Source organism: Aythya ferina (assembly GCF_964211825.1).
Source record: "Aythya ferina genome assembly, chromosome: 4".
Taxonomy (NCBI): domain Eukaryota; kingdom Metazoa; phylum Chordata; class Aves; order Anseriformes; family Anatidae; genus Aythya; species Aythya ferina.
Window position 1 is genome coordinate 44,974,367 of NC_140300.1, and position 14,163 is coordinate 44,988,529.

Sequence of the window (14,163 nt, forward strand, 5' to 3'; positions counted from 1 at the left end):
TGAAAAACTTAGGAGTCTTTTGAGTGCTATTGCACCACTGTGGAGTATCAGCAAAGAAAACAGCAGCACAGTAACTACTGCAAAGACAGACTCTAGAAAGAGTTGCACAAGGGTTATCCTATATTGTCCTGACAAGTAAACAAACATGACTTCTCTAAGTTATTAAAAATAATTATAATGTTTTCCTAATTAAGTTATCAATCCTCATTTTGCTAATTGCCCCTGACCAAGTCTTTCAAGAGAATTTTCCGGTCAGATGTTCATTTAAGCTTCAAAAGATTCACACAAAAATGAGGCTTCCTCCACAACACAATACGCTGCCTGGTATTTGTGATCAACTGCACTTTTTGGTTTGCTTAAGTTTCAAAATTAATCCCCTGTTTCATTTCAGTTCCAGTCCCCCAACAGTAGGAAGTCAATGGAATTTGTGCTCTTAAGTGACCTAAGAGTACTTGAAAATCCTGCTCTTCAGAAATCAAATTTGTGCTCCTCCAAATAAATAAATGCAAGCTTAGACTAATAAAAAGCTCCCGGTACTTTTTTATTAACAATGAAAAACTGACAATCATTTTTGTTCTGAGGCAACAGAAGTATGTCACTAAGAAGTTCAACAAACATTTGTAGCTATCGATACAGCAAACATTTATGCACACACTCAGCCTCCCACAGCTAGACTTACGACCAATTTTAAGTCTATAGGTCAATGACTGAAGGATCAGGACTGAATTTAATTAATCTATCCTTACCATGTGTTTAATAAAAATTGATACTATAACCTATCAGTCGTGATAAAAGCAATTTAACCAGAGTTAAAACGCATCATAAGTGTCTTCAAATTGTGATAGCAATTGTGACAAAAAAAAAAAAGTAAGATTATTTCAAATCTTGAAAAACTGACACCCAGAAAAATAAAGACTTTAGAGGTTTGCAGAAAACCACCAAGCATTAAACTTACCTTTCTTCACAAGGGTACTCCTTTCCAGAGCCACAATCAATAAATGCAAGTTGACAAGGCACTATCAACAGCGCTGAGCAAGAGGCAGCTTCAATTACAAGGGCTGAATTTTTGTTTACTTTGCCTGCTTGCAACAGTTGAAATGCTAACATAGGAAATGAGCTATTTATTATTTCAGAAAGATCCTGTTTTGTTTTAATTATTATTTTTAATAATCTATATCATCAAGACACAATCTTGAGAGTTTCTGTGCTGATGTTCTTAACACAGGAACAGCTATACAGGAATTGCCACTTCCTGAAGACACAGACGAAAATTCCTCCTCCTTACTTGAATACCCTTCATTTCCACAGGGTCAAGCAGTTCTTCAGTAAACATCCCCCCACAGCCTATGCTTCAGCTCAGCCTGCCATCCCTAGGATTGACTTCAGCCTTGAAATGCTAGTAAGCAGTGGTCCCCAATAGTACTTCCCCTTTTCAATGAAAAAATCAAGCAGTTAATGTAGAAATATCTGTCTTTTATGGATGTGCACTATTTCATCAAAAATGACTTGAATATAGAAGAATTAGCACCTGAAGAACGGTCTCTTCCAGACCAAAGAGACCAACTTCAAGGGACTACGACAAAGGCAAGTGACAGGAAGAGCAAACGATAGTAACTGACTGTCACTGCTCCTTCCAACACAGACACTAGACAGCAATATAGACATATAATATAGACAGAAATATATACATGTAATACAGGAACTAGACAGATACATTCAAAGGAAGAGCAGTTCTTCATGCCCTAGCATGATGAAAAGATGAAAATTTTACATGGATTCAAGGAAATACTGGAGAAGTTCAAAGAAGAGAAATTGTTCACCAGTTTCTGAAGAAACAGAAACAATCTCTGGCTCAGAGGTTCCCCAAACCGCCTGCAGCTCTGTATGGAGAAGTGTCAACCATTTATCTCCTTATCAATTTTCCCTATGCATCCACTTAGGGATGTTTTTAGGATGGGCTGTGTGACAAATCTGGGAACTGCAGAGTTCCTATACACCATTTTCACTTTTATGACTGGTATCAGACATGGGGAAAGAAAGAACTTTGGTGTGATCTAGTATGGCAATTTTTGTTTTAAAGCTATTTAATAAATATGTTTTAAAATAGATCATTTCAGTTAAAATACGGAACCAAGTATTTTAACGTTTGGATTTCTCTCCCCCCAAACCCGACAAGCTTGATAAAATACATTAAATCAAGACATTTTACTGAATTTGACCTTTCATTCAAAAATATTAAAAGTTCATGACACCTCTAATGAAATATTTTTATTCTCCACCACAATAGCTAAAGCAGTTTCACAACTTTGTGCAAGCTCGCAATAAGCGGCACAGTGACCTGCTACCCAGCAGTCCTGGCTGGCATTTTTCTCCTGAGAAAAGCTACAGAAATAACTCCAGGTTGGTTTTGTGGTAGTTGGTGGGTTGTTTTTATCCCTGCCTGAAAAACAGATACAAGCAATAGATGGAAAGGCACATGACACACCTGTCCATTACCTGGAGAGCCCTTCTCTGCTCCTGCTTTCTCCCTCTCCACTGCAACACAGCTTGCAGGCTCTCTGTCAGCTGAAGCCAAGGCCTCCTAGACCCCAAGTTCAACATCTACCTGAGCAGACATGTTTCAACACTCAATTGCACGATTTAGGCGAGTGGAAGAGAGCTAACCACCTTCCCATTAACACCTTGTTCAGAGGAAATCCGCTACACTGGGCATTTTGCCATTTTATGAGCAAAAATCAGAACTGGGTTATGTGAGAGGAGTGAGAAAAAGTAACCTACAAATATTAAAGATTATATCAACTTCCTAAAAACATCCAGTATTCTAGTGTTCAAAAAAAAAAAAAGTTCTTTCTTACATTTAAAAGAGCCAGTAAATACGATGTAGAGAGTTAGACAAACAAACCTTTCATCTATCAGCAAGCTAGCTGAAAAAATTGCTTAAAGAAAATTATTTTTAAACCTATGCAGGTGGGTATCGGAGAACATACACAACATAGTTTCTGTTCAGGAAGCTTTTTTTTTTTTTTTTTTTTTTTTAAGGCTGGCAGAACTTGACGACAGCAGTGAGAACTAAGGAGAAATAGCTGAAAAGCTGACTCCCGATAAGCCTTCCCCAAAGTCGCAACAGGTCAGTAAGATTAATCTTGGTGTTGGGGGAAAAATACTGTTTTTGTTTAGACAGCAGCAAAAAAAAAAAAAAGCATCAAAAGGAAAAGCAATAAATGACCGACTACTTTACAGAAAAGGGTTAATAGCAGAAGGCCCGCATTCTGTATTAAAACTCCTTCACATATTCACTAGTGATCCAGCAACTAACAAGTGGTGAAGTGACAAAACTGACTCATGCCAAAATTATTGAGGTTAAGAGAAGGAACTGTAAGGATCTTGGATAATGTGACCAAGCTAAAAGAGTGATGATACATGACAGACAACGACATGCACTGCTTTGTCTGTGCTTTTAGGCGCATATACTACTCCCTGACTTTCTGGATTTCAGCAACAAACTCAGGGAAACAACAGGTTTGCTCTGGGCAGCCCACTAAAGAATGATGCTCAGTTAAATGCCAGGATGTGGCTGAATACCGCATTTCAAGGAGAAACTTCCTAACATAACAGCACAATGTCAAAAACAGTTTGAAATGCTAATTAAACTAAAGCAGTTTTTAAAAAAAAGGTGAAAGTTGACCAAAGACATCTTAAATCCCACGCCAAAACACATGAAAAAAAATCAGGTGTGTTAACATTAGAGATGCAACAAAATAACACACAGGAAAGGGTACAGAGAAAGAAATTCAGAATGTGGGAGCTACACCTCGAGTTTTGTAACAAAAACTTAAGTTACAGGGTTAAAGCCTCACATATAAAATAACGCCGTAAAATCCTGATTAATACAAGGCATAAAACAATTGGTTAGACCCCAAGATTTTGTTCAATTGAAAAAAAAAAAAAAAGAAAATCCTATGGGATTTTTAAAAGGATTACATTTTAGTAAGCAGCATAATAATCTTTAATAACAATTTTAAGACTGATCTTGAAGAACAACAAACTAACCACAGTTTTACACATGAAAACTATTTGATGGCACTCCAACACCCTTTCAAAAAGCGGTCCGGAAGAGAAAGGATTGAAAGACAAAAAAGATCAATAAATTCCATAATGAGATCCCGACCCTTTTCTGGAGGTGGCAACTACAGGATGGTGAGAGCAGCAGAGAAGTTAACTCTACCATCAGCAGAATTCTTGAATGTGATTTTTCCCCCTCTTTGGCAGCAGGCACAGTAGCTGTGCTCTGCTCACAGCACACGCTGCCTCCAGCCCAGCTAGCAAGCTGCACAAAGAGCAGGTCACACGTGGAGCAGGGCACTGCTCGGCTGCGAGACCAACAAATCTGTGATGGGGAAGGGCACAGAAGGCATCAGGACAGCAGTGAGAGCTGTTACTGCAGTGCAGGGCTACAGCAGCAGACAGGATACAAATCCATAGGAAACAGCATTTTATTAGCTCTGCTGCTCGTAGTGCTATTTGTTTCCCTTGTGTTTTACAGATTTGAATACTAATATTCCTACTCGCTGTAGCTTTGATCGCTGTGTCAAGTGTCATCTTACTGAATAAAAGGATTAGTTTGTCCAGGTTGGCAATGCTGTGATTGTGATATGAAGAGAACTGCAGGGAAAACCCTTTGAAGATCCAGTGCACGCTCATTTTTCTAGGTTGAGTTGGAGTAGTAGCTGAAGGTGGGGTTTTTGTCACGCGCATACAGCATGAAACATATGACAATACTTACGCTGTTTAGTATACAGATTGTAAGCATTTATAGATATTTTTGTTTGACTTTCTGCTAAAGAGGGGCAAACCCACTCTTCCCTTACAGAAAAGCTAGAAGCACTCATCTTGGCTCACAACCACCAGTATTTGAGAAGTGCACAGGACCACCGCAACAGCCAGAAAGGGGCAGGGGGCAGCAAGATCGGCCCTTTCGGCTGTAGCACAGGCCCCACACCAACTTCAATAGATCAAACCACAATTGTGAGGTTTTGGGGCACAACTGAACAGATTTAGGATAGCCACTGCCCAAAGGGTCCCCCACCAGCCACACACACTCACCGCATCCCATGCCAGCTCTCGCTCATCGGTGTGACACCGAGCTGACTCCGTTTTTAGTTCCCTTCTCACTTCATCTTGAGCTGTCAGCTTTCTACCATTTTAGTGCCCTGAATTTAATTACCAAAAATTCAGATTAAACCAAAGACTAGCACAGCAAGATGGCAAGGGGTGAGAGAAACCCTTCGGGACCATCCCCTTCAGCAGCAACTGAACAGGTCAAATGCAGCACAAAAGGACAACCCCTGTAAAGGCCAAGTGAGTAACACCTCTGGAGTTCTCAATCTTCCCACAGTTGAGAAAGGTATTATGAAGGGTAAATTGTTCCAATTTCATTTTTTTTTCTGTTTTAGTCTTCACTAGGTTGCGCCTAACCTACACAATTAATTTTGTTCCCACCGCACTGCAGTGTAAACAAACAACAGGAGTGAGAGGGACCCAGAAGTTAACATTTCTTTTGTGCCACCAAACAAGCTTTTGTTCTACCAGTCATTCCCAGCACCCTTGTGAAAGGTTCCCACAGCCCGTGTAAACAACACGCGAGCTGAGCTGGATGACTGTACCTACCTCCTACACAGCCAGCCAGCAACCGCAGCATGCAGCTCCCCTACCTAGAGAGCCGCACATCCACCCCGAAACACGGGGCACCACCCGCCCCGACCCCCCGAACAGAAGATCCTGCCCATGCTCCTGAGTCATGCCGAGCATTATCTCACGCTCCTGCAAGGCACAACCAAACATCAGGAGGGCTCCAGCTGAAGTTTGACCCTCCTGTGTTATTTCAAGATCAGCCCACTTCTTTTCTACTGCGTATCAGGAATTACTTGGTTTCAGAATAGTCAGGCATAACAGTATTCAGAGGACAAGAAACAAAACAATTTGCAAGATTTACCATGGCAATAAGCTATAAAGCTAGGAATTCAACACCAAAAAAAAAAAAAAAAAAAAAAAAGGAAGAAAGAAACACAATGTCCTGAATACAAACACAACTGTGAATGTTAAAGTTGTTTTGCTACAGCAAGCCCTCTCTAGAAACCACCCCAGTTTTAGTGCTCTCGGGTATGGAAGACTAAGTTAAACACCCAAACAAGCTAAGAAACTGTCACTATGGAGGTGATCAGTGTGGTTAATGCAAACACACTTCTGTGTTCCAGGTTTGAAAATGAAGAGTTCGGACACCTGCCTGTTACAGAGCCCACACAAAACACTCTCAGCAGGACCTACTTCACACGTACTGTCGCTTTCCTGTAGGGCGTAGTGTCAAAGCACAGTCAGAATTACTGAGGGGCCACCAAAGACCGTGTTCTGTTGCTGCGATGTTTTAAATGCAGTGACTTTTACCTTAGGATGACTTGGAGATGCCCTCAAGATGTCTAAGAACTGTTACTATCACATTCTGCAATAAAGAAAGAAGTTTGCTGTCATTTCAGTGATCCACCCACTCACAGAAACAGCACGGATCTGAACACACTCATCAGCTCTTGCAACAACAGAAGAAATGGCCATGGCAAAAGAAAAAAGAAAAAAATCAGGAACAGATGTTCCAAGCTACTTACACAAGGGTATCTCCAGGATCTGTTTCAGGGCCATCTCTATTGCGTGGAAACCCAAAAGATCTTTTGCTTTGAGCACCTCTGCATGAATTAAAACTAAACATAAACAGCGAGTGGAGCAGCAACACCTGGCAAACTGCACGTTTACTATCTGACCTAGCTTGGGCCACGCAACACTGCTTAGCAGAGACGCAGCATTTGCTAAAGCAAAGACGTAGGCATCAGATCTTCCACGGAGATTCAAAACTGTGCCAAGCTATGTGAGACCACACTGGCCACAAAAGATGAGTAAAATATTTTCCAGAGAGACCTGAATCCAAAGCTGTAGCTTTTGTTATCACTATTAAGCAGTTATGATCTTGAACACTGAAGAAAAAAAATCTTTTAAAAAACAGCTTTACTAGGTGATGGAGAAGTCAACAAAAGCGTGTATCCGCTATTGTCAGGTCTAGCATAGAAACGCCAGATTTTGCAGCTCCTGGAATAGCTAGTGAGAGACTTCTCAAGCATGAACTATGCCACAATGCTGAAAGGCTTGCACTCGCCAGGGAACACACTGAGCAGCTTACTTTCCTAAAAAGGGAAGCTGGAAAAAGCTTGAAACCTTTTCTTCCCCATTGGCTTCGGCTTGTGGTGTTTTGGGCTTATCACTCATTCAGTGAGACAAGTAGCTTGTCCTGAAGTAGCCTGTTCACTTCTGAAAACATTGCAACTGCTTTCATTCCTGCAGATACACAAGGATACACATTCAATCTCATAAAGCATATCGTGTATTTTACACAAAGAGAAAAATATCCTTTCAACTGAGGTTTATAATGAGGCAGACTCCCCACAAGCATAAGCAGATCCCGTATGCTACGGCAGATCTAAACGTAAAGCTCCACCTTAAAGAAAAGGTGGAAAACCTTTTCCTGCAGAACGTGTGCTCCAGAAATATTCACCACTATCTGTGAGCACACCGAGCCCACGTGTGCATTAAGGACGTTATGCCAGTCTAAGTGGGCAGCATCGAGCAGAGATTGTCAACACCACACTCCCTGGGTTTGCCGTTCCTGTCCTTCAGGAGTTCAAAGTAATTGCTACAACCTACAGCACAAAACCACAGGTAGGTAACCTTAATGCTGCATTCACAAATATTTTGTTCCAATTAAAATGGGCTCTCAATACTCCTTGTGCACTCGGTTCTCCAACACCTCCCTTTATCTCCTTGATAGCCCCAACCAAGGGGGCACACAAGGGATGTCTCAACTTGAATGGCTTGAAGATCTCCCCCCACCTCTCCAGAGCAACATTTCCTCTTCTACCTTCAGAGAGAGGCATCAACATCAGACCAAAAGGCTGGGGATCTGGGAAGGGGAATCTAGTAACAAGCACAACCATTATCCTAGAATGAGCATAGATTTCTAATTTTCAAAGAGGATCCACACATAAAAGCAGGGGCCAGGGATGAGAAAGAATGAATCAAGTGCCTGGGATGGCCACGTAGGAGTGCAAGATTCATCAATGGAGATTTAGAGGAGTATAGGGGAAGCAACCACAACTCCTCCTTCCCCACAGCTCCACGGTACCCTTTCTGGGTGCCCTGAGGAGGCTCACCCCTCTCAGCTCCCACTCTGGCTGGGCAGCTCTCGCACCCTGGTTCAGACTGCAACGGCCACCAGTCATCATCTTGGAGGGATTTGGGGCAGGGAAGAGAGCAAATCTTGCTCTTGCAGCTGTTTGCGAGCATACACTTCCTGAAGTCATCTTGTCAGTGTTTTGCTAGCAAAACAGCACGCATGAAGACTCCTCATCCTTCAGTGCAAAGCTATCCATCTCAGCTCAAGACACAAAGATGATCTGAGCTAAACAAGCTGGTCTTGAACAACAAGGAGTATTTCACGTCTCCTCTTACCAGCCAAGCTGCAGGTGCTGTATTCTCTAGCTGATGGTAACATCTCGAACTGTCCAGTAAGTAACGGGAAAAGATACCTGCTGGTTTCTTAAAACATGATGTTATGGAAAAATACATTGTTTCCCCCTTGTGAAAATGAATGTAATTGTTTCAGAGAATACTGAGAAAACAAAGTATTGAAGAGCTTCTGCATAATCGAGACCTGTCTGTTTTGCAAAGATGAGCAGTCTTGAAGACATGTCATCAACTTTCATGTACCTTTTGTCACAGTGCACAAGTTTTCACAGTGAATAAGGTTCAACTCAGCAATTTCTTTTCATCCTGACATTCCTCATTTTTGAAGTATGTATCCTTGTAACGTAAGTTACAATATGCACGCGTTATGCTTCCAAATCTGAAACACTTTGGTCAAGCTCTGAAAAGAGCTTTATTAGGCTCTTTAGAGAGCGTAAATTTCAGGGATATGGGCTGCAAGTCAAAGTGCTTACTGACACAAACCATATCCACAACATTGACAAAAACAGCAAGAATATATTAGAAAGTGCTTAGCTGTAATGCATGCATCAATACAAGATAAATGTTGGAGTGGCTGATCAGAACCACTGGTGGTAAGAACAAGGCAAGATTCACAACGCCGCGGACAAATCACTCCTGTTTCCCCTTCCTTCTCACGAAGTGTTCCCTCACAACTGAGCTGCGATGCCTCTTGCATTCATTAAAGCCAAAAAGCGTCTCAAAGTTCTCAAAGGAAGAATAACAATGACAATGATCAAACCCGTAGCTTAAAGTTCAAGTGCCTAATGGAGCCATTAGAGTTAGTTACTGATTCCTGCTGACCAGAGCGTGGAGCTAAGAAAAGACTCGTTTATTTCACCCATAGCCTAAACAAAGGTAAAGCCTGAGAGCCACGTTTCATCTTCTATTGAATATGAAGCTGTGACAGGTTCAAGTTTTCATTCTCTCTCATAAAAAAAAAAAAAAGGTACAGGGCATCCGTCCCAGCTGACAACCGCTACGTTCACTCTAAGCGACCAAAGCAGATACCCACCCACCCTTGCCTCCAAGCCCCCAAATGCAGGCGAGGAGGCCGCTGAGGGCCACTAGACACACAGGAGCAATGTGGGCCACAGCCATGGGGTGATATGTTGGGAAGGTTGCTTTGGGGAAGAGCCCAAAGCGCACAGAGCTGCTTACAGCCGCACATCAGTGGCTGGAGCCACCACAAGATGTGGGTGATCGGGCTCAGCGGGGCTCTGGCTTAAGCCAGGTCAGCCTCCATAACAGAGGTGGCCGCAGCACCCAACGGCCAGGCCGAGAATCTTCTTAGCAATGAGGGAGCCTCCAGGATTATGCAGTTCACATCTTTTTCAGGCCAGCATCCGAAGCCTTTGCTGCCACAGGAGCCCATGGAAGCAATGCTGGTGAACAGGCCTGGTCCATCCGTGACTGGGGGCACATTTCGGTACAGAGCCATCCATCGCCTTCCACAAACTCACTGAGCTATAACAATACTTTCTGTCACGGAGGAGCATTTACAGGAGCGATTACAAGCAATCCTCATTATCTCTGTCAAGAATTACCTGATATACACAGGCTCTGTCAGAGGAAGCTCTGCAGATTCTGCCTTAATGGCACTTTTATTTCAAACGTAACGTAGGTAAACTCAGTTAACAAGCACATATTCTTAAGAGAAAGAGCCAAAAGATTAAACACGTTTGTTAGCTACAGCCTGAATTTAGAACTGACTAAAGGACTGACTAATGCTGACTAAAAGACACTTCACTTAGTTTACTTTAAAGAGCCAGAAGAGCATTCCTCTCTGTTCAATAACACGGCCAGGCCTAAAACATCGCACCCTCCTCTCCTAATCCAGAGAGGAGAAACGCCGCTCAAGTAATTAACAGCACTTGTGCAAAGTACTGCGTGTGCACATAATGGGAGGAAGTAAAGTTAGTTTGTCAGGCTGAAGATACAAATGATTTCTCTTCCTAAGCTGGCAAGTTTCTCTAATAACCAACACAAATGAGGCTCGCATGCTCTCTGAAACACCAATGCTTTTGCTACCGGATAGATGTTATTGCAGCAGTAAAAGGTTACTCAGCTCGAACAAAGGAACTACGTGGAGTAGATCTAAGCTCTAACAGGAAAAATAAACTTAAGCCTGAAAAAAATCATAACATAAGGTGATATATTTTCTTGAAATATTTATCCACCCGGAACAGCAAGAGGAACGCTCAAGTGCCATCAACAGACAGAGCGCGGCTGCCGCTAATAACAGGATGACGATGGAGTGGGAAAGGGCAAATTTAAGTCTGAAACCAGGAAGTGACACAAAAGCAAATGTAATCACTGTATCAGAAAAGAACACAACGACGCCGTGCCTTTCAGCTCCCGCAGATACTGCACACAGCAGAAGGCTGACCGACCATCCCTTCAACTCTGCGGCCTGAAGGGAGGGCAAGCTCCTGTCCCGACCTCTAGCTCCTGGAGCAAGAAAACCAAAACCTGATCCGAATGAGGAGTTCAGCCCTCCCTGCTTTGTCTTTCGGACTGCAGTGACGACAGGGAGCTAAAGATATGGAGTTACTGGGGTCTAAAGTTGAGTCTTCTTACCTGTCAGCACGTTTGGCCCCAAAAAGAAATTTAAAAGGGTCAGGTGCCCTGCCTGCCTGCAGAACTCCCTGCTGGCTGCTGTGCTGTCCCCACGTCTCCAGCAGCTGCCCCTCGCTCAGTGTGAGGGCGCAGAGCACGGCTAGGCAATGCTGCCCCTGCCCTCGGACCCGCAGCACCCAGCGAGCGGTGCCCAGTGCAGCCCTCGTACAGTACACACTGCCGCTACTTTTCACATTTTTCCTTAATCCCAACTCCACCTGGTGCAGGAGACACAGACGGGGAGGGCAGAGAGGGGCCGGGACATTGCTCTGAAGGCGTCCTCACTCCACAGCAGCTGTCCCCCAGGGCTCCCAGTTGGGGCGCTCCCCCGAACCACCCCGCAGAGGCACCGCAGCCGCTCCTCTCCCCCCACGAGGCTCCCCAGCGGCGGGCTCAGCCCCGCGCCCCCTCCCCGCCCCGGGGCGCTACGTGCGGGGAGGCGCCGCGGGGACCCGCTCGCTCCACGCCCGGGCATTTCCATCACCGCACCGAGCCCCCCCGCCCCCCTCCGCTACTCACTTGTCGGTCCCGGCCGCGCCGGGCTCCCCGTGTGCCGGCGGGGCGATGCCGGCGGTGCCCGGAGCCCCCTCCGCCGGCCGCCCCCCGCCCCGGGGCCGGGCCCCCGCTGCGGCTGGGCGCGGGTCGGCCGCTCACATGGAGCCGCCGCTGCCCCCCGGGGCGGCGGGGACGGGGGACGGGGGGCGAGGACACGGGACGGGGGCGGGGGGCGCCGCTAGGGCCGCGGCGGGGCGGCGCGGGGCGGCCGTGCGGCGGGGCTGGGCGCTCCGCTCTGCGGCATGGGGGGGGGGGGGGCGCGGGGCGGGGCGGGGCCGGCGGTGGCGGGAGGGGGCGTCGGGAGCGCGCCCCGGGGCCGCTCCGGTGCTGGGCGGGGAGGGCGGGAGGGGAGGTGGGGGGGGGGGGGGAGCGAGCGAGCGGCGCGCCGGCGCGCCCGGATGACAGCCGTAACCAGGCAACAGGCCACGCCCACCCCGCCACGCCCCGCCTCGCGCTGGCGCGGGGCGATGACGCCGGCGGAGGGCAAGGTGGAGCCCAGCAGGTAGCGCCGCGTGGTTCAGGCCGGGACAAGGGGGCGGGGACTATGGGAGGGGGCGGGGCATCGAGGGAGGGGGCGTGGTCTCGATGAGGGGGGCGGGCCGCGCGCAGCCGCGCTGGGCGGGAGCCCGGGCTGAGGCGGGAGGGGAGAGGGTGAAGGGGGGGGGGGCGTTGGCGCTGCCATGGCGAGGGCAGCAGCCGGGGCAGGCTCAGAGCCCAGTGAGGCAGCAGTGTCCTCACCGTGAAACACACGCGCAGAGCCAAACACAGGAGCCCGTGTGGCTTTACAACTCCCTGCCGTGCCCACCTGTGCCGCGCATCCCCAGGGAGGCAGCTCGTGGTGCTGCCTGACTCCCAGCCACCTCATGGCCAGAGGCCGTGTGGCCACGCCAAATGGCTGCTGCCATCCCCGCAGCTGCTGCTCGGTGTTTGTTCACCCCTTGCTGTAACCTTGTTTACCTGCTTTTCCTCTTCTTGCGTATTAAAAACAGATGGTTCAGCTTATCCTTGTCTCCAAACCTCCCTCTCTTTTCCCTTTTTTCCCTCCCCGCGGTAAAGCTGTTACCCGTCACGCTAGCGCTGGTCCCGTCAGCGCTACCCCCGTTGGGCGCGGTGCCAAGGCCGGCGTGCTGGCAGCATGTTAATCTGCGGAGCGGGAAGGTGGGAGCCGCAGCATCTCAAGAGCAGCTCATGTGAGAGCCAACACTCCCCAGCCCTCGTTCCCAGCACTTCAGGATCATGGGGAGGCAGGAACCACTGCTCTCAGCAGCACCGCCTGCTGCCTCGCCTCCTTGACGCCTTCAGAGCACCTGTGGTGAGCCCGATGTGCGGGGCTGATCCCGGGACAGCACGGCAGAGGTGCCCTCTCGCTCTTTCAGCTGCTGCCAGGTCCCTTCCTCGCCAGCTGATCCACCTCACCTCCCGCACTGCCGTGCTGAAGCCTTCGCTAACAAATTCGATGGGGGTGTTTGTGCGGGCAGCAGTCTCCTTCACTAGCGAACCCTGGCTCCTCACAGAACATCGCTCACCGTTCACACAGAATGAGAAGGCAGCCCTCTAATAAACACAGGAATAAATATTTAATCCGGTAATTAATTAAAACTTTGTTTTCCTCCAGCAGGCATTAAGTCTGAATGAGTTATTTAATATTTTCATTTAGGTAGAATTAAAGATTGATGTTATTTCAACATACGTGTCTGTGAACTGTTTCCTAAGTTTGCAAAAATGTGTGTGCAGTTATTGCCATCTACAAAGGAAATAGCAGTACTAAAATATGTATGCCTCCGATATCAATCTCTTCTACTTGAAAGGTCAAGAACAGTGCTCTCCTTCAGACCTTGTCCATGTCAAGGTGTTCGCTGGTTCTTATTTCCAGGACCTATCACTTATTCTCCTGGCTTTACACTTTGTTGTGCTGTTCTCCCTCTGCCATTCAAGAAACAGGCTTTCTCCTAGATTAAACAAACGTGGAACACTAATACCGAATACGTATTCCATGGGAGGCAAAGTGAAGGAGACTGATGGAGGGCAGTGAAGGAAAAAGTTGACCACCTAATTGACGTAGATGCCTTGCTCAAGAAAGAGAAAAACGCTACTCTGCCAGCAGTGATGACAGTGCTGAGACCGTGTGACATTTAATGAAAATGTTAGGATTTTTTATTAGTCACAGATTAAAGTGGTTCAGCGCCTAGTCTTTAATGGAAATGTTGTCATGACTGACTGTACTTCAAGAAGTAGGGATAAAAAAGCAATGTACTGCAGATCAATGCGGTGGCAGAACTAAGCAGGGAGATTAACACTGTCATATGCCAGTCTCTAGTGCCACCACACATCCAGTTTTAATAAAATTTATTTAAAAAAATAAAATATAAAACATTTTTAAGTTTAACTGTATGATTTCCAGCATATGAT

The 14,163-nt window shown here is 46.4% G+C and overlaps 1 protein-coding gene across 1 annotated transcript in view; it reads right to left on the reverse strand.

Moving 5' to 3' along the window:
* The window catches only part of FBXW7 (F-box and WD repeat domain containing 7), a 164,655-nt gene extending 152,687 nt beyond the window's left edge, over positions 1-11,968 (reverse strand). Inside the window, exon 1 of the mRNA XM_084516802.1 lies at positions 11,719-11,968. The gene's annotated coding sequence lies outside the window, so the exon portion shown is untranslated. The remainder of the gene's footprint in view (positions 1-11,718) is intronic.
* Positions 11,969-14,163: the final 2,195 nt, after the last annotated feature.